Below are 22193 nucleotides of genomic sequence, written 5' to 3'. Positions count from 1 at the left end.
TAACCTGCTAAAGACATACCCCTGCCCCTTTGGAGTCGACATATTGTTATGCACAACCCGTTGGACCCTGGTTAGGAAACGGATAGCTTCCGGTGCCAAGAAGCCAAATGTATCAAAAGCCAGAGGGATAAAAACAAGTTAAACTCAAACGGGACACCCATCAATCGTGCGAATTTCTCCATTCTTGGAGTGATCTCTTTCATGATGGATCGTGCCAAGGAATCCGTGACAACCACGGTTAACTTTAAGCTAGGTGTCTCATCACTTCTTGTGGTTAAAGCTTCTAGCAAAGCAGGCCATTGGGTGCAAAGTGTGTTGCTAATATCTATAATATGAAGTTTGGACTCACCACCAAAGGCTTCCAAAATAACACCATTTGATGCAACATGACCAAAAGTAGTCCAAGGGGAAACCTCTTGGAATTTAAGTATAAGTGTTCTAGCAATATCAAAGCAATGGGTTTTATTCGCGATCGATGTTAATGTTTTGTAGCATCGATGGCCGGATTGGGTAGCTTTGCAAAAGAGTGCTTGCATGAAGTAATAAGCAATTTTTTGTTCACAATCACCATAGGGTGAAGAAAGCTCATTTAACTTCCATAAAAGGTGGTTGATCTTGCAAGAATCTTTATTTGAGATGGATTGAGCACACTCTAGGAGAAGTTTGGAAGCCCATTTATCCTCGTCGGCGCCGCTAGAATCGGAATATGTGTGGGTGGTGGTGGTGGTGTGGTGGTTTGTGTAGGGAGAGAGGTGTGTTCTCTTCATTTCATTGAAGTTTTGTGTGTGAATAATGATAATAAATTGTATATTGTCGTGTAGGCTATCAACACTTTTCATTATATATGTAGGTTCCTAACTTTTTACAAATTCTTGGATTTGTATCGACTTTTTTTTATATATACATATATAACAAAGTATAGATTACAACAGTAGTAAAATGTTGTAATTAAAAATACTACCATAACAAACAATAATCTGTTATAAATGATTATAAACACATATATTATGTACCATCATCACCTAGTATATATACATACATATATATGTTCCTTTGTATTTACTCATGAATAAAATGTATTTCATCTATCTATTCTTTCCGGTTCATAACATAATCTTTATTTTTCATATTCCATAGATTTCTTTTATCATAACTAATTTGATAAATCATTATCAATAATTTATTTATTTTAGCACGTTATCATTTAAAATAAAATCATGAGTTATAAATGTTCTTTATTTTTATAACTAATAATGTTACAGAGAAAACCATTTAAGGTTTAAGAAACCTAATAATAATTTTTATTATCTACTCTTATCATTTGATATTTGAATGCATCTTATTAAAAAATAAATGATGATTAAAACTTGTGGATGGTGTATATCTTTTGTTATTTGTAAGTGGCTCTTTGTGTTATGGACTTATGGGGCCAGTCCTATTTGAATAATTATGGACAACACCACTTTAACAAATACAAGCTTTAGTTATACATGTCACATCCCATGATAGATTTATAAATAAATAAATGAATTAATGAAAATGATTTATCAAATTAATTATTATAAAAGAAATCTATGGAATTTGAAAACTAAATATTATTGTTTGTTTATGACTTGGTTTTATTTTTTGTTACAACATTTTACTACAGTTGCAATTTATTAAAACATTTTACTACTGTCATTAATATTAATATTATTATTGATGTCATTGTTATAATTATTTTCATTCTTCACAAGAAACTACGCCTAAGACTTTTTATGATCTATATACGTAGTTGATTTAAAATCAAGTTTATTTTAAAATTGTAGTAAGATTATAAATTTTGGATTCTAATGACTAGCGACCGGCAACATAATATATTTGATAATAAAAACTGAGAATTAAAGTTGATGAAAAAAACAAAATTTGGAAGCATCAAATCGAATTGATCTTCAATATTAAATTTGCACAAGATGACAATAACTTCCTACTTCATCTTATGATTGGAACATGTCGTTTCTGAGCTATAAGGTTGTATTTTTATAAGAATAATAATATAATATCTATTTTAGTAATATCTCAACAACATTTTGCTAACTAGATTTAAGAGGATGTTTAAATTGCCAAATGTCCAATAATGATTCACATAATTGAAATTTTGCAACTAGTTTATCCACTTCAATTAAACGTTTAATTGTAAACCATCTATGTACACCGATTAAACCTTCTATGAGAATGTAAGGAGGAGTGTATCATTGTGACGCTCGTCAATTTCAGGTTAACTCCGTTAATCTAAACTCCGTCAATTCAAACTTAAGATCACTTGATCTATAACGCACATCTCATTACATTTAAAATAGAGTTTTAAATGACGCTTGACAATCACTACATATGTAGTCTTTCGGGATTGCACCGAAACGCAAACGAGTTGACGCAAACCATTGTTGAATAAACGAAAAACATCAAAACAATAATTATGTTATAATTATGTGTTAGGCTTATGTGTTATTTGATAATATTGTATAAAACGTTAACTCAAGATGCGAACAAGTTACTTTAGGCTAGAAAAGTAATAATTAGAAGTTGAGGGACCTTGATGTAACATATTATTATTAATAATATTAAAAACCCTAACCCCTCCCTCTCTTCCTCTAACCCAATTGGCCTCCATCACCCCCCTCTCTCTTGCGACGGCAGCCACCACCACCACCATATCACACCCGTTTTGGCTTGGTTCTTCATAATCGGATCATCCCGCACTCGTTTTTAAGCATCTCTCACCTTCCTCTTGCTCGTTTATGCGTTTTTAAGGTATAAACATGAACCCTAACTTTGTAAATCATGTATTAAGTGTTCTTATGCTTTGTATGGATTAGATGATGCTTGATTATGCTTTGGTTATTGATTTGGATGATCATATGTGAGTTTGAACGGTGAATGATTGTTAGAGCATTGATTGTTTGTAAACCCTAGAGGGTTACTACTGATTTTTATGGATAATGATGTTTATTGCATGTTTGGAGATATGTCGTATGCTTAGGATGCATGTTAGACGATTGTTTGTGTTTGCTGAGTTTTGACAGCAGAGATAGTTAAACTTGAACGACATGTAACTTGTTAAATATAAAAAAAACTGAGCTATTTATGAGTCTAAAAGGTAGTACTCTGAGTCTAGTTTCAAGAAAGCCCAACCACGCCTAATTTGGAGGTGTTTTGGTTGCTCAAAACGATTTAAATGTGATTAAAGGTCAAAACTGGTACTGGACAGATTGTAAGTTATGTTTAGACAACTGTAACTAAATGTTAATGTGGAAATTGGTCGAGATTGTTAACACTAAAGGGTACTATGTTGAGTCTAGTTTCTATAAAGTCTAAGTTTGTAATTTTTGGACGAGTAAAAGTTAACTCTTATTATTTTACAAAACTGAAGTGCAAATCTGAATTGTGAGACCTGCTGTTAGGCTGTTTTGTAATTATCATATCTCATGAACTACAAGACCAAATGGGTTGGTTCCACTTCTGGAAGTTAACATGTTGAGTTAAGAACCTAACCTAATTGGTCTTGCATTAATTGGATTTTTCATTTAACGGGAATAACAAATAACATTCTGTTGCGCATGATTTTGACTGCTGTGAGTTTACTGTAATGTTTTGATCCTTGTGAGTAAACTATGTGGAATAAAAATACAATAAAAATAGTTCTAGAAACCTAAATCATGTACGCTTTTGTGAAGATTTTTGGTGAATTATTTGATATGTTGTGATCTATTGAATATAGTAATCTTTCAAGTAGGTTTCTGTCGTGATGAAACTAGCTGCTGAACTATATGAAAATACATGAAACGTGCTTGTTGCTATATAATTGCTATGTTTTGACTAAATTGCCCTTGTGGGGAATAATTGCTAGTAATGTACACTATTAATACTTGACACGTAAGTAGTTGTTCACGCATGTAACGTATCACAAATGTGTTTGTTGAGTCACACATAATTCACAAACGAAACACGAAACGTATCTTGTGCATAGGTATTATGTGTCGAGTCTAGAGACTCGATAATAGTTCCAACACTTAGAAAATCTCATTCTTGTTTTAGAACGCTAGTGAGGATTTTCTGTGACTCACATCTCTTGGTTGACTTGTTTTTGAGTTCTTCGCAACAGTGAGTTTCACGTTCCCCTTTTAACTCATTTAAACGCTTTTCACTTGGGGGAGAATACATACTCCGAAACGCTTTTAGATTTTTGTTTTTTAGTTATATATCACTTGTAAAGGCTAAGTGGCAAACGAAACAACTAAAGTCCTTCATAACATCGAACCGTTTAGTATTGGATAATAGCGAGTCACTGTTGAGTAGTACTACTGGGTTTGACAAACCCCACCCAAAGCTAAACTCGACTGGAGGTCGAGTGGGTGTAATCTTGGCTAACACATTACCATGGTCGGGATAGACCTGGTGGCAAGGCAAATGATAAACAGTCAGATTCGGTGTCGAACATTTAGTAATACTTGCTTTATAGGCTAGCTACCTATAGATATATAATTGATTTAACATTATCTGGTAACGCAAACGCAAAACGCAAAACGCAAAACGCAAACGCAAACGCTTTATTTTATATAAACTTGTGAACTTGCCAACCCCGTGTTGACACATTTAGTATGTTATTCTCAGGTAGCCGAGGCGGGCGCGCGGTATAGGAACATGCATCATTGAACCCTAATGTTTTGCAAACTTGTTTTACTTAAACTGTTATTAATTGGGTTTTAAGTCGTCCTGCGTGACGCAACACTTGGTTTATGATTTTACGCTTCCGCACTTATTTAAACTTAAATGTTTTTGTGGTTTGAAAACTTTACTTATGGTTTGATTATAACTAATGATTCCGATCCTGTTAGTTCACACCCTCTGACGGTAAAACTCTGTTAGTGGATTTGAGGGTGTGACAATCATCTTTTGTGCTCGTATTTCCAGTTCCATACTTGGAGACCAATTAAGCTCGTCCACCTTCTTTGGGCCTGACTCTGAACTTCCACGATGAACCCCGTTGTGGATGCTCTAAGTAACTAATCTTGTATAAAAATCATAAAACAAACCTAAATGTTTCATTCAGAACTGGAGATGGCCCGGTCAAGCTTTTAGCCTTAAAAGGCCCAAAGCCTAGAGGTTCAAAAATAAACCGGTTCTTATAAATCATTCAACACATGTCGTTTATTTATTTTTCTCTTTTTTATTATACAATCTGTTTTTCTACAAAAGAAAAGAATTAAAAATGGCAAAATCACAAAATCCTGAACAAGCTATTTTACATAAATTATTTATTTGAATTTATTTTGTTATTCACGAAAACACCTTTTTATATCAATATTAAAGAGAAAACCACTATGTTACTTTGAACGTTGATCACTTATTTTTAGTTACAAAAGTAGTATAAGATTATTTATAGGTTTGCATATTGTTTAAGTTATATATATTATATCATTTATCAAACACATTCATAAATCATGAAAATGTTTGTATACATGGTTATATATTACCATTCAAGCGTAAAAATGCTGTGTATGCTGGAGTTAAGACTTAAGACTCCTTTAAACCCGAAATGAGGTCGATTTGCGTCTTATATTTCATATAAGCCTTCTCTTTGCTTTACATCATTTCCATTAACCGAAACGAAAATAGTTAACCAAGTAGGAATCTGAGTTGACCGATAGGATGGAATATGGATTCATTCACATAACTTTCTCAATTATGTATTAATATTATTAATATAATATGTAAAATAAAAAAATAAAAACTATTAAAATCTATGTTATAAAATGAGTTAAATATAAAATCTAGGGAGAGATATAAAAGTAGTATGAATTCTTAAAAGGCTAAAATCAAAATAGAAGTCTCAGACCACATTGTTGTTGGTCTTCAAATTAACTTATAAAATAAATAGTTGTCGTACATAGCTGTTATACGGCCTTTTGGAGAATCCTATGAAACATCATTCCAAAAACCTTAAAACATTAACTAACTGATCCTCACACAAGACATTGACCATTCAAATTATAAAATTAAACAAATTAATTTCTTGTTTAATTTCTCATGTTAGGCCCACTTCAAAAAAAAAGGAAAACCGGTTTAAAGCCGACTATACAACAATACATGTTTGTAGTCGCATTCATTGAAACTGGTTTTGAACCCAAACCGATTTTAAAAACATGCAAAAAATACCCGGTTTATAACCGGAACTGTACCGGTTTAATGGGTCCAAACATACTTCTTCCTAAGGCTGTTTATAACCAGAACCGGTTTTTTACAAACTGATTTTATAACCTTTTGACAAACCCATTCGGTTTATAACCAGAACCGGTTGTTCAGTTAAACCAGGATTGTAACAATACTCTTCTCCACACATTTTCAAGATAATAAACTATGAAATAAAATGTGTCATGGCATGCCATATAGAAGCCCGGTCCAGCATGGGGTGTTTATAGAGCCCAGCCTAGCTCGATTAGACTCGAGCTGGTCTCATTTAATTTAAAAGAACTCGTTTCAAGCTATATTTTTAAAGCTCGAGCTCAGTTCGTGAGTAGCTTTTCAAGCTTGAGTTTAACTTCGGCTCGGCTCGGCTCATTTATCAACTATTAATCAGTTTATAAATTTAGAGTAATTTTTTTATATATTTTTTATTTATAAAACTAATATGACGTAATGTATATAATTTAGTTTTTTTTCATTTTATATATAATAATTATTATTATATAAAAATATTAATAAAATTATATAGAGAGTAGGCGCGTTTGGGCCCGTGAGCTAGCTCGATAAACAAAGCTTGCGCTCGGACTCGTTTACGAAACAAACTTATTTTAGGCTCGAGTTCGAGCTCGTTTAAGCTCAGCTCGTTTCAACATGATTGAACCATTACCCAACCGGCCCATCTTGTCACTTATGCTATCCCACAAAATACATTCATGCATATAACTAAGGCAGAAATAGGTTGGCAAAATAACAGAAACCTAATATATTCGATGGAATAATTTGAAAAAATATACAACTTGGTTCATTAACGATTTTGAAAGCCCGATAACCCACACAGATCGATAATCCAATAGACATTACCACCCAGTAGGAAGTCAACATGGTCATGATGTCCCTGCAAGTCAAAATTGAGAAGAAACAAACATGTCTGCAGATGCTCGGATACTACATATTACAGCCAGTATTTATAAAACTACCAAAGCATAAATAAACTGCAACAAACACATATTATAAACGTTGTGAATTTATTAAATGGAAAATGTCTTAACAGCCAAACACATGAAGACCAAGTGAAAATTCGTAGAGATCTCCTGCTTTCTACAATTTGTAAGTTACAATCTCCGTTTCTCATCCCACAATTACTTATTTAGAATCACTTAAAGAAGTGTAAGCTAGGGCCATCCAATAATTCTTTTGGCACAAACTTACCTAACAGCTTAAGCAAACTTCTACTTAATGAACCAGCTGCGATTCCATCAATTAACAACGATAAAGTGGTAGCATCAAGAGAGTAACCTCTTCCATCCATTTCCTGTAAAAGCATCTCGACGTCATCATAATGTTTGTTCCTTAGGTATCCTTGGAGAATAAGACGATAAGTAACATTATCTGGTGGGCACCCACTCTCTTCCATTCTAAGAAACAAGTCTTTTGCATCGTGCAATAGACCTTCCCGACAAAAACCACTAATCATCACATTTTGTGTCCTAACATTAGGTTGCAAACCTTTATCACTTAGCCCATGGAAAAAACCCCTTGCAATATCAACTTTCCCAAATTTTGCCTAAACCATCAATGAGGATACTGTAGACAACAATATCATAATTAAGCTTGCTATCACCCATAAACTGGAACAAAGAGAGCGCTTCGTCCACCTTATGGTTGTTGCAAAGTCCCTCTAAAACTATTCGATAAGTGCACTGGTCTGGAATTTGGCCTTGTGCATGCATCTCATCGAACAGTTTGCGTGCATCTACACAATGGCCAACATGAAACAATCCATGTAACAGGGTGTTGTAAGTGACCACATCGGGTTTTAAACCTTCTCCAGCCATCTCACAAAACATTTGCATGGCTTTTTCTATATTCAGATTCTTGCAATATCCGTTTAATAAGCTACTATAAGTGATAACATTAGGAGCGAGACCTCTAAGTCTCATTGCATCAAATATTTCCCTTGCTTTGATCATTTCGCCTCGCAGACAGTAACCATCTATAAGTGAATTGTATGTCACTATGCCTGGAAGCTTACCTCTCTCAACCATGATGTTTATAACAGCCTCGGCTTCATCAACTTTACCTTCCTTGCAAAACGCATCAACTAATGCAGTAAAGGTTTGCACATCTGGAGTAATCCTATCATCCTCCATTTCTTTTAGCAACTTTAAGACCTCATCCCAACGACCTAACTTACAAAGCCCATTTATCATACAATTGTAGGTGATGACATCTGGCATAATTCTTTTTTCAAATACCATTTCTTTAAAGAGGTTGAAAGCATCATCTATCATTTTATCCTTGCAAAGACTATCAATGATGGTGTTGAATGTAACAATATTAGGCTTGCAGTTTTCCTGTTCCATTAGCCTGAGCAGAGCAATTGCGGTAACGTTATTACCGAACTTGCAAAGCCCTTTAATCATTGTGTTGTATGTAACCACACTAGGTTCACAAAGCTTTTGTTTAATGAGCTTCTTGAAAAACATTTCTGCTTCAAGTATCTTGTCTTCAATGACGAGTCCGTCTAAGAGCGCATTAAATATGTACACATGGGGTACGATAGCCCGCCTGAAGCAAGATCCGAGGAGTGCAAAACCGTCTTTGGTGCGATGCAACTGGCAACAACACTTGATTGCAATGCTGATGGAGTATTTATCAACAGGAACCCTAAGGGAACACATTTGGTTGAAAAGATCAAGACAAGTAGCAAAATGTTTCATTTTGGTAACAGCATTCAACAACTGAGTAAACTTAACAACCGAGGGCAGCGGGCGTGTTTGAGACATTTCATCGAACAGGTTCAGGGCATCATTTAAGTTCCTAACTTTATCAAGAATCATAAATCGATTTGAGTGAAAGGAAGCTTTGGATAGAATGATAATGTTACCTGGTCTGAAAGCAGCAGCACAAGACTTTGTGAAGCGATTCATCATCATCATCCAACAGACAGTAAGAGTATGTATGTATGTATATCTTCAACCTAGTTAATAACACTCACTGCTTAATTTTTTTATTTGTTTGATTGATTTGGTAAGAAGCATAGAAAGCATGACCTAAATTCAAATCACATATTTTAATAAGTATTTCTACGTCCCTAAACCAAAGAAACATTCAAATAAAAGTGTTTCCTAAACCCATCTAAGTCCGCCTTTAGGCGCTGACTTACATCATATCAGGCGTCAAACGTTTCCTGACACCTCGGGAAATGTGGCACCGAATATATTCCTGGGTATAATACAAAAATGAATATCTTATTGAAAATGCCAAAATGACACACAACCAATAAGGAATTAATAACACATAGTCAATAGTACTACATAGTACAAACATCACGTCAGTCAACTCCTTTATTCACCAACCTTCCAGGCGCACGTGGGAACTCTCTCATTGGCGGAATTCCATGGCAGGCGTCTCATACCTTCTCTCCTCTCATCCGGCTATAAATAGCACACATCTTCCAACGGTAAAAGGGATCCGAACTCTTGCGCAAAGAATACTCTAAAAGTGTTCCGCGAGATTTTATATTTACTTATACCTAATTGATGGTCGGGTATAAATCATTTATATATATATATGGGTTATTTCATGTATTTTAATAGTTTAGATATGGCGAATATGATTACTTTTGAGTTATTTTATGAATGCAGGTGTTCGATGCTTAAACGAGTTAATCCGAAGCCATTAGGATGATGATTAAACAAACTCCGAGATCTAGGAAGCATGACAAAGTGAAGATGGATGTTATAGAATGATTCGGGAAGAGTTTGGATGAGAAACATGAAGTCGATGCTATAACTAAACAAGATGGGTTGACAAAAAGCGACCAAGAAGTAAAATGAGAATATCTTAGGCTAGAAAATGAGTTTCGAGACCCACAATATATGAATTTTGGGTTTCTCGACGAGAAGAATCTGAATATGATGTTATATTTGGTCGCGATATGAGATCGCATGTGTATATGGCCATCGCGATACGCGATTGGCTTAAAAACCTAAAAAAAAGGGTTTTGACCTATATATTCTATCTTACGAACTCTAAACCATTATTACGACCCCCAGCAACTGTTAGGCGATTTTGGGTGAATACAAAGGCTACCAATCATCTCTTGATAAGTCCTAATGGTCTTCTCATCATAGTTGAAGATCTATGATGCTTGATAAGTCTCACGCTAACGTGTTTCTCTAATTCCTAATTTTTTTCTTTTTTTTGTTTATTGAATTTTAATAATATTTGTTGACGGGTGTTGGCTGATAATTATAATCTTTTGAACACATTGTTTCATCGTTTGAAAGCACCTTTTCGAACTAAATTTTACGTTAATCAATTCGTATCCTCCTTCTGATCACAAGTCCTAAAACATTTACTAATATAATTAGCAATAATTAGTTATCAACATTATTAAACACACAGAAATGAAAATTACACTTATTTTAGAGAATTCCGTCTTTAGACAGTGCTTGTGGATACGAACAATAGAACTTTCATTCGGGCATAAATCTGCCAGGTAATAATGATGCAATTTCACTTCATGTGCTACAAGTTTATAATGTTTTAAGTTATTATTACAGGCAAGTTTGAAATCGTCTCGATTATAAACAGATTGAGCCGAGCTAACAAAATTTGTAAACGAGTCAAAGTTAAGGCAAAATAAACTTCAGTTTCTCTCCGACGCACAAGCTAGGGTCGTCCAACAACTCTTTTGGCATAAGCTTACCTATCAACTTAAGCACACTTCTACTTAAAGAACCAGCTGCAATTCCATCTATTAACAACGATACAGTCGTAGCATCAAGAGAGTAACCTCTACCATCCATTTCTTGTAAAAGCATCTTCACATCATCATAATGTTTGTTCTTTAGGTATCCTTGGAGAAGAACACAGTAGGTAACATTATCTGGTGGGCACCCACTCTCTTCCATTCTAAGAAACAAGTCTTTTGCATCCTGCAATAGACCTTCCCGACAAAAACCACTAATCATCACAGTATATGTGCGGACATTAGGTTGCAAACCTTTATCAATTAGGTCACCAAAAAGATTTCTTGCAACATGAAATTTCTCACCTTTTCCCGCCCCATCAATGAGGATATTGTAGGCAACAATATCATAATTAAGCTTGCTATCACCCATCAAATGAAACAGCGAAAGAGCGTCTTCTACTTTATTGTTGTTGCAAAGACCCTATAAAATTATTCCATAAGTGCACTCGTTTGGAATTTGGCCTTGTGCGTACATCTCATCGAAGAGTTTGCGTGCAGCTTCACAACGCCCAACCTGAAACAATCCATGTAACATGGTGCTGTAAGTGACCACATCGGGTTTTTTACCTTTTTCGATCATTTCACGAAATACTTGCATCGCCTTTTCTATATTCAGATTCTTGCAATACCCGTTCATTAACCTACTGTATGTGACAACATCAGGGGAGAGACCTTTAAGTGTCATCGAATCAAACATTTCCCTTGCTTTTATCATTTCACCTCGCAGACAGTAACCATCAATAAGTGAACTGTATGTCACTATGTTTGGAAGCTTACCCTTCTCGACCATGATGTTGACAACAGCCTCAGCTTCCTCCACTTTACCTTCCTTGCAAAACGCATCAACTAATGCAGTATAGGTTTGCACATTTGGAGAAATCTTTTCGTCCTCCATTTCTTTTAGCATCTTTGAGGCCTCATCCCAACGACCTAACTTACAAAGCCCATTTATCATACAATTATATGTGATGACATTCGGCATAATTCCTTTTTCAAAAACCATTTCTTTAAAGAGGTTGAAAGCATCATCTATCATTTTATCCTTGCAAAGACTATCAATGATGGTGTTGAATGTAACAATATTAGGCTTGCAGTTTTCCTGTTCCATTAGCCTGAGCAGAGCAATTGCGGTAACGTTATTACCGAACTTGCAAAGCCCTTTAATCATTGTGTTGTATGTAACCACACTAGGTTCACAAAGCTTTTGTTTAATGAGCTTCTTGAAAAACATTTCTGCTTCAAGAATCTTGTCCTCAATGACGAGTCCGTCTAAGAGTGCATTAAATATGTACACACTGATTGCAATAGCCCGCCTGAAGCAACACCCTAGGAGTGCAAAACCGTCTTCTGTGCGATGCAACTGGCAACAACAATTGATTGCAATGCTGATGGTGTATTCATTTACAGGGACACCAATCGCACACATTTGGTTGAAAAGATCAAGGGAACATGAAAAATGTTTCATTTTGGTAACAGCAGTCAAGAGCTGATTAAACATAACAACCGAGGGCAGGGGGCGTGTTTGAGACATTTCATCGAACAGGTTCAGGGCATCATTCAAATTCCTAACTTTAGATAGGTTTGAGGAAGCAGCATTGGAGTGAAAGGAAGGTGCTTTAATAATAATGTGATAATAATGAGATAATTGTAACCCTAATAACTGGTAAGATGAGAAATGGGTACCTCTGGATTTGATGAAAGCATGATAATATGTGCGGTTCATCATCTCCAACAAGCTTGATGATTAGTAAGAAACCTAGAAAGGCTTGACGTTCCTGTGTAGTCATCCAGTGCCCTTTGAATTTCGAGCCCGAGCTCTACCAGGCTTGAGCTATGTTAACCAATAAGGCTCGAGCTCGGCAGGTGAGTAATGTTTTAAGTTCAAGCTTTTGCTTGTTAATTAATTTTTGTGTATTTATAGTTATTTTTATTTACGTTTTTAAATGTGATTTTTATAAAAAAAAAATATAGTGAATGTTACATAGTTATTTTTATCATAATATTTTATAAAGATAATTTTTATGAAAATATATATTGAATATAATAAATTAACGGGTGTACATGGATTAACGTAGCGGTGTAAATGAGTCGAGTCAAGCTCAACTTGTATAACTTACACAGGTCAGTTACAAGCTTGGCTATTAATTTATATAGATTTTTAATAATTATATATGATTTTTATTACAATTTTTGTAGAACATGATATATATTATAAAGTTATTTTTATCATAAACTTAAATATCATGATAACTATTATATTAATATACATTAAATATATTGAATAAAAGATATAAAAATAACAAACTCGTTTAGACTCACGAGGCAGCACGAGCTTTACAAATAAAGCTTGCACTCTGTTTCGTTTAGTTAACAAGATGATTCTTTTGGTCGAGCTCGTTTAAGCTCAGCCCAGTTCAAAGTTCGAACTTTTAAGGAGGCGATCTCAATTAGTTCTTGAGCAACTTGGCTTGTTTACATTCATGGTTTAACCTAACACCACCGATACCAGACTTGTTTAAGCATGATTGTGACTTGTTTCAGCATGCTTTACCCAACCTACCTATCTTGCCACTTTAAAGCCAAATAGTAGGAGTGAATTTTTTAACCCTTTAAGTTGTGACTTGTGTGTCAAGTGTGATATGTCAAATGTTTGAAAATCGTATTTGCTTGTTGGAACAATTTGGTTAGCGAGCGTACCGAACGCTCGTGAAATCGCGTACCAATTCTGATGGTACGTCGATCAAATTCAGAATTTTAATCGATCAATACGGTAATGAAATGGTGTTTCTGTTGATGTAAAATTCGGTAATTTGATCGATTTTTTAGCGTTCCGATCGATTTTGTAGTTTTCCGACTTTGAAACGATTAGGATAATGAAATTATTTAATTAAATAAATATTATATAAATTCGAACTATTTAACTGGAAAATACATATTATATAAATAATGGAATTATGTATAATATTATAAGTTTATAACCTGTTATGGAATTTGGATACGCTCTTTTGCATAGTATGTTATGTAATTTTAGTTTTGGGTATGGCATTTAATTATATGTCATGGAATCAATGTTTTGGTAATTATGTATTTTGGTAATTATGGTACACTGTACCGTTTTGTACCAAAATGAACCTGCCCTCCTCCATACCGGATACGTCACCTTGAGCGAATTAGGTAACTATGGTCTTAACCATAACCGATCAAGTGATCGGTGAATCGTCGTCGGTTTCGGTTAAGCTCGGTTAAGTGTGCAATTTATTTATTATGTTCTTTTACTTTTTGTTCTGGTTGAAATTTGTTTGGATATGGTTTTCCAAGCTCAGAATTGAAGTTTCGAAGGTGAGTGATTATGGTGTTCCAAGCTATGCTATAAGCAATTGCAACATAAATTTAATTGTTTGAAGCTCCAATTAAACTTATAAAAGATGGACATAGTGGTATAAAATTTTGGGAAAACACAGTCCTACAAGGTTCGGTTGGTTTCAGTTATAATCGGTTAACGAAGACACATTAACTGCAACCATAACTAAATGGTCAGCAAAATGGACGAAAGCCTAAGAATAATATGGTATGCATATCCCCCCCCCCCCCCAATCCATTTTTTCTTTAAATCAACTTTTGACTTGGCTAGATAGAACCTGTTAGTCAAAGTCAAAGTCAAAATCATCAAGAGTGGCATTAGACCTCTCACATGCTTCTTTCCAACCTTGAGCAGCAGCAGCACTTCGTTCTTTCTCATGTTTAAGTGCAGCCTCGTCGTCGATTTGCTTCCACCTAGCTGCACTCGCTGCTTGGCGCTTTCAGCATCCTTCTCCGCAACCTTAACAGCTTCGGAAGCTGCACCCAGCTTCCCGCCCATCGTACGCCACTCCCGTAAGATTTCTTGACAACAAGCTAAGTTGTTAGTCAAAGAAACGGATAAATCAGTGTGAAGTTCTTGGCGGGAGCGAGTTTGCTGGTATGCCATTTCAGCAGGTGGCATGTAGTGCTTCGCAAAACTCATGCAAGTGTCGGGATGGGAAACCCGAGATCCGTTCAAAATGTCCCAAGGAGGGACGAACAAGTCATAACAGACCCCAAAGCGGTACCCCCAAAAATCTGGGAGCTTGAGGTCTCGAGGCGGACGAGAGCCACAGTCGATTGTTGCGGGACACCATGTGAGGAACCCCCTCCAGCCTCATGGACAGATGGTCCGAATAAAAAATCACCTCCTCCACCCGTCGTAAAGGGTGAAGAAGTAGAATAAAATTGAGGATCAGATCGCGGAGGAGATTCATTAATCCTAAAGCCCTCTACAGTGACTTCAGGATTATCATCTTGAAAACCAATGGCTCCTCTACCTTGAAAAAGATAGTCCAGAGACTCATTAGTCACCGGCTGAACACTGGATCCCTCCACGTTTGTTTCGGTTAGAGGGGTAGCAGGTTTATCCGCCTCCTTCTTCGGAGGAGGGTGTCACACCCCGACCAAAGGCGGCGGAACATGCCGAGGTGCAACGTGATTGGACAAATACACAATATACTATTTAAAGTGACAATATTTATTCAACTCGTTTTAGTTTAACAAATCAATAAACAACACATCTTATTCACACAACCAAGTTAAATACAAGTAGCAAATATATTGTTCGTTTTACTAATATCCTAATCGTCTTGGTAACGTTTTCGTCAAGTCCTCGAGTCAACAATAGTCTAACCTGTAACATTTCATAAAATAAAGTTTGTCAACACAAAGGTTGGTGAGCAATTCATAAGTTTGAGCAACAATAGTATATAGTATGAAAAGCCACAAAACTAGTATACAAAACAATAAATAAGAGCTATAAACCTGGATAAAATAGTTATCTCTAAACAAGTTAGCGACACCTAGCTATTGGCAATTAGTCTAGGATTTTATTGACAATTGCTAATAAGCTTACATTAGCACCACCTAGCTACAAGGGGTTGCCAAGTAGTCTAGGATTTTATAGTTATCGTTAATTGCATTACGTTAATGACACCTTGCCATTTTCAAATGGTATAGGATTTATAGTTCCACCATCCAAAAGCTGTAAACACATAGGCAAATAAGCATAGAACACCAAATCGAGCAATTATTCAAGTCAAGTATACAATCACGTTTGTGGGTTCAAGACTCAAGTAAATAAAGCATTTAGTTTGATAAGTATGAAATGTCACCCCAAAACGAAAGATGGAAAAAGGGGTATGAAAGTACTCACCTTGCAATAATAAAATTAACGAGAAATTTAAGGATGCGGTTAAGCGAGCTGACTGGTCAGAAAATAAATAAACCTGAAACTTTGAGGGAATAATATACAATTAAAAGCGAGAACGTAGCCGCTGGAATCAGGTCTAACGGATGTTTAGAATTTGAGTTATGAAATAAACAATGTTTAAGCGAGCTGGTACTGTTCAGAATCCGAACTGCGAGTCTATAGTCGGGCTCTAACCACTACACTCAAAATATTATGACGAACAGAAAAGTCTTCTGGTCCGAAAGCTAGTTCTAACCAGAAGATAGAGTATTCGAATTATTCCAAAATTGACTAAAATGCCCCTTAACGGGCCGGGATCGATTTGACCACCGAAAGCTCCAAATTTACAGATTTTGATTTAAGGCTTACGTTTATCATGCGAAAATGTACATCTTTTATAAAAACAACTTTACCCAAAAGATGGTGTCGGGTTTAAATAAGTTAGAGTTCGTTATTTATATATTTACGATATATACATACATACATACATATATATATATATAGATATATATACATATATATATACATACATAAACACGAAAACCTTGAAACGAGATTGACATAAAAGTGTCGGTTTTTATAAGTTTATTAGAAACTATTTTTAATATTTATTATGATTTTTAGTTAATTAAAACGTATTTATTAAACATTGTATAAATATATATTTATACATATATATATAGATAAAATTAGTTTAACGAGTCGAGCCGAGAAAATAGGTTATAATGATGTTCGGTTTTAATACGAAAAAGTTTATTTAAATTTAATATAAATATCTATAAGTTTTATAAACTTTAAAATACTTAAAAAAAATAGTCGGATAGCTCGAAACCATAACAAACGAACTCTGATTAAGGCAAATAAGATATCCACGCATTCGTCTCATTGAACTCCACTATTTATACCTGTTTTCGTCACTGGAAATCACCTTCACCATCGCCGGAAAACCAAACAGTCAGCTGGAGATACGAACCGTCAGCCGGAATACGAGCCCTTTCTTGTTTTGCTCATAACTTGGCCATACGAGCTCGAAATCAAGCAAATAATATATCCACGCGACCGCGTCGCTGAGAGCTACCGCCCTAAACCAGCGCCGCCGTCTGCTGCCACCGGAACTGTTGCCAGTGATGCAAACAGTGGCCGGATTTTCTGTCGAAAATTAAAGGGGGAGTAGCGATCGGTTGATGGAGAGGGAGAGCACGGCTCGGTTTTTACGGTCGCCGGAAAAACGAGGGAAAGGGTGTGGTGGTGTCGGGTTGAGGGGGGCTGAGATGGTGGTGATGCAGTGCGAGGTGGTGCGACAGTGGAGGTGGTGGGGTGTCGCCGGAATATCGTCGGAGATGGTGGCCGGAAAATCGGCAGGAGGTGGAGTGGCGAGGTTGGTGGTGGTGGCGGCTGCGGGTGGTGGTTTGCGGCTGAGATGGTCGGAGAAACGAGGGAGGGAAGACGGCCGGAGCTCGGGGCTTGCCGGACCGCCATCGCCGGAAAACGGCTCAATGGTGGTGGCGGCTGGGCTTAGTATGTATAAGATGTTAGGGTTAGGTTATGTTTGTTGTTTATATATATACATATTTTCAAAAGTGGCCCCTCAAGTTTCAATAAATGTTTAATATGAGTTTAAAGATTTTCAAAGTTATAACGAGTTTACGAAAATTAGATTAAACCCTCTATGTTTTCTCAACGACACTATAATATAACAAAACATCGATTTATTGGTGATCGAAATATATAATATAATATTGTATAATAAATAAATAATGTTCTAAAAATGTTGAGTCGGGTTCACGTAATAAAAGTTTACAAAACGAAAACAACTCAAGACTCGAATTTGACGGATGTCACAGCGGACGCCGGGAAGGGGCCGAAGACGAAGAAGCGCCGGACACATCGTCCGAGGAAGCCGCTACCCAGTCTTGCGGAGCGTCTAGGAACAGTGAAAGGTGAGCTTTTGCTTGTTCCCTTTTCTTGCCTTTTGAAACGAGACCTAATTACGATTTTCTTATGCAGATCCGACAATTATTGATGATGGTGTAACTGGGAAGTTGCCAACACCCACGCCACATGTTGATAAACAATTGTCCCCTCTGTGACATTCGTCAAATTCGAGCCTCGATTTGTTTTCGTGTTGTAAACTTTTACTTTGTAAAACCGACACAACATTTTTAAAACCTTATTTAATTATTATATAATATCATTTTAGACCTCGACCTTAAATAAATCGATATTGGCCATATTATAGTGTCGTTAAGAAAAAAACATAAAGGGTTCAAACTGAGTTTTGCAAAGTGGTTATAAGCCTTGGAAACTTTAAACTCACATTAAACATCGACTGAAATTTGGAGGGCTTATTTTGAAAATATGCATTACATATATATACACCTAAACTAAAACCCTAAACCTATTATTAACACACACACGCACATCACAGCCGCCTCCCTCCATACTTGCCGTTTTCCGGCGACCTCGGACCTCTGGCGAGCACTAACACCACCTCCGGCCAACCACCACCCACCTCCGGTAAACCCTCACACCCAAAAAACCTCCCTTTTCCCTCTCCGGTTTCGTCTTCCGGCGACCCATAGCCTCCTCGCGTATTTCCGGCCACCACCTCCACCGCAGCCATCCAAAACCACCCCTCCTACCCTCAATTGCGTTTCCGGCAGCCCCATTCCTCCCCCTTCCCCTTCGGTTTCGTTTTCCGGCGACCGGAAAACCGGCCGACGCCTACTCAGTCCCACAGCTCTCTCTCTGCCTATCTTTCTCTCTCGGCCTCTCTCTCTCTCTCTCTCTCTCTCTTTTCTCTCCGTCTCTCTCTCATCTCCGGTGGATTTCGGCTCGGTTCATTCCCGGTATTGAGCCACGACTCGTGAACACGAAAAAGGTATATAATTTGGGTGTTGGTGTTACTAAACTTCATATATCGATTATTGGATTTAAGTTCGTTAATAACCGGTTTTATATATTTAGTTATATACTTTGAAACGAATCGGGTTTGCGTTGTTGGTATGAATTGGGTAAAAGATGAACACCCGGGAAATGATATAATAAGTTCTTGGGTTTAATTATTTTAGTTCGGTTTGGTTGGTACGTTTATTAAATTAGAGGTCTCGGATTTGGGTCATCCTAGATCGGTTTTTGTATTGTTTCTTGTTATACTTAATAAATTTATTATTACTATAAGTATTAACATAAATACGTAAAGATTATTATTACTATTATTATTAACTAGATTATTATTATTATTATTATCATTATTATTATTAACAAGATAATTATTAGTATTATCATTATTATTCTTAACAAGATTATTAATATTATTATTATTATTACTATTATCTTTTAACAAAACTATTATTATTATCATTATTATTATAAATATTAAAGTTGTTATTAATATAATTAAAGATCATATTATTATTATCTTCATATTATTATCATCAATTATTAGCAATAATATCATTATAGTTATATTATGAATTCTTTTAGAAATCAAACCGACATCGAGTATAATATAATTATTTACTATCAATATTATTTATTATTATTATTATTATTATTATTATTATTTCTAACAACAACATCTTAATTAATACTAAGATCTTTATTCTTTTAACTATTATTATTAGTATTATTAATAATAATTACGGTTATTATGTTTTACGTCATATCTTACATATATATATATATGAAACATTTCTTTTAAAATTATCATTGTCATTATTATCATCATCATAAATAATATTATTATAAGCTTCATTATAAATTCATTTTCATAAAAACCGAACTCTTGATTTAACACCGTCTTGCTTATATTTAATATTGGTTAGTTATTTAAAAACCCAATAAAATAATATTAATTTATTTTAATTGTCATTTAAGTACGAGTCCCTAACCATTAACAAATTAACCGATAATTCGATTTACAACCAAACCTTCTCGTCCAATGTTTCCAATATAGTTTCATTATGGTTTCAAGTTCATTAATATATATTACATTATTTATTTTAGCTAAGGCGTTTGTCGTTTCAAGTCGGATCTGTTCGTTTATCGTTATCTATTTATTTCTCGGTTCATCAGTCGAGGTGAGTACTTTCATACCCCTTTTTCCATCTTTTGTTTTGGGGTGACATTTCATACTTATCAAACTAAATGCTTTATTTACTTGAGTCTTAAACCCACAAACGTGATTGTATACTTGACTTGAATAATTGCTCGATTTGGTGTTCTATGCTTATTTGCCTATGTGTTTACAGCTTTTGGATGGTGGAACTATAAATCCTATACCATTTGGCAATGGCAAGGTGTCGTTAACGTAATGCAATTAACGATAACTATAAAATCTTAGACTACTTGGCAACCCCTTGTAGCTAGGTGGTGCTAATGTAAGCTTATTAGCAATTGTCAATAAAATCCTAGACTAATTGCCAATAGCTAGGTGTCGCTAACTTGTTTAGAGATAACTATTTTATCCAGGTTTATAGCTCTTATTTATTGTTTTGTATACTAGTTTTGTGGCTTTTCATACTATATACTATTGTTGCTCAAACTTATGAATTGCTCACCAACCTTTGTGTTGACAAACTTTATTTTATGAAATGTTACAGGTTAGACTATTGTTGACTCGAGGACTTGACGAAAACGTTTCCAAGACGATTAGGATATTAGTAAAACGAACAATATATTTGCTACTTGTATTTAACTTGGTTGTGTGAATGAGATGTGTTGTTTATTGATTTGTTGAACTAAAACGAGTTGAATAAATATTGTCACTTTAAATAGTTTCTTGTGTATTTGTCCAATCACGTTGCACCCCGACATGTTTCGCCACCTTTGGTCGGGGTGTGACAGATTGGTATCAGAGCCACAAGACTATAAGATAGGTGGTTAGACGTAACGACCTAGAATAGTCTTTTACTTTAGGGTCCTTATACGTGTTGCCTGTACGTGTTACTTTACTTGATTGTTCAAATGCACTTGTTTATTTATTTATTTATTTATTTTATCAAATCATAAATATACACATACACACACTTTCATAGAACTCCAAGGTATCCTTACCTTAAAACGCAAAAACATTATATTTTTATTGTGCTTTATAGATCACGAGCTTAACTTGGATCCCATTGTTTCAAATCTCCTTAAAGATTGTCTCATATGAGATGACCACTTTAAGTAGTCGAATGCGAGCGTTCCGGTCGCCATCCAAATTTTCGGTGTCAAGACAATAGAACTGCGGTGATTTCGTGTTCTAGCGTTTTGATATGACGTTGTATCTCGATTTATCGTGTTATCATTGTTATTTGAGTCGAAAACATGCGAAAGTTACGGTGATCCGGACACATGTTTAGACTCCAACGAGGTATTTTTGTAAAAGATTTTAATGTCGGAATATCAAGTCATGGTGGATCATGCACGATCTTTCCGCCTTTAAATCTTAAAACAATATTATTACAATTTCAAGAATTTAAAACCATCTTCTTTTTTAATTTGTTATAAATTTTTATCACAAGCCTTCGTTTATAGATTTATATTTATTTTATTTTTATTTGTTAATAATTCTTGTATATCTCGATTTTATATGGTAAAGTTTTACGCCAATTTTCCCATTTTAAATTTCACAAGGATTTTTATTGCAATTTCGTTCAATAAAATCTCTTCGATATAAAAAGGAAAATAAATAAATAAATATATGTATATATAGAGTTTGATCTATTCATAATAAATTTTTAATATGCCATTTATTTTCATTAAAATGATTTACAAACAAAAATATATTATTATATAAATTTCATCATATTAAGGTTTTACAATAAATTTCACCTTAACTTTAAAGTAAATTTCATATGGTATAAACTTAAAAATTTCTTTAAAGTCCTCGTACAAAAGATTTTGTATAAAAAAATTCATTTTTTTATAACTATTCCGTTTATCTTGGATGATCACTTCAAATTTTTAATT

At 35.0% G+C, this 22193-nt stretch overlaps 2 pseudogenes; both read right to left on the bottom strand.

Annotated features, from left to right (window-relative positions):
- Positions 1–71: 71 nt before the first annotated feature.
- LOC143582912 (protein SHORT-ROOT pseudogene) lies at positions 72–825 on the bottom strand (annotated as a pseudogene).
- A 6456-nt stretch (positions 826–7281) lies between these two features.
- Positions 7282–12713, bottom strand: LOC143582911 (uncharacterized; annotated as a pseudogene).
- Positions 12714–22193: the final 9480 nt, after the last annotated feature.

The sequence above is a fragment of the Bidens hawaiensis genome, unplaced genomic scaffold (genome assembly GCF_021521415.1).
Source record: "Bidens hawaiensis isolate Kalapana, Puna unplaced genomic scaffold, B.hawaiensis_p1.1 tig00032064_1, whole genome shotgun sequence".
Lineage (NCBI taxonomy): Eukaryota > Viridiplantae > Streptophyta > Magnoliopsida > Asterales > Asteraceae > Bidens > Bidens hawaiensis.
The sequence above is the reverse complement of the archived record's forward strand: the minus strand, read 5'-3'. Positions and strand labels throughout refer to the sequence as shown.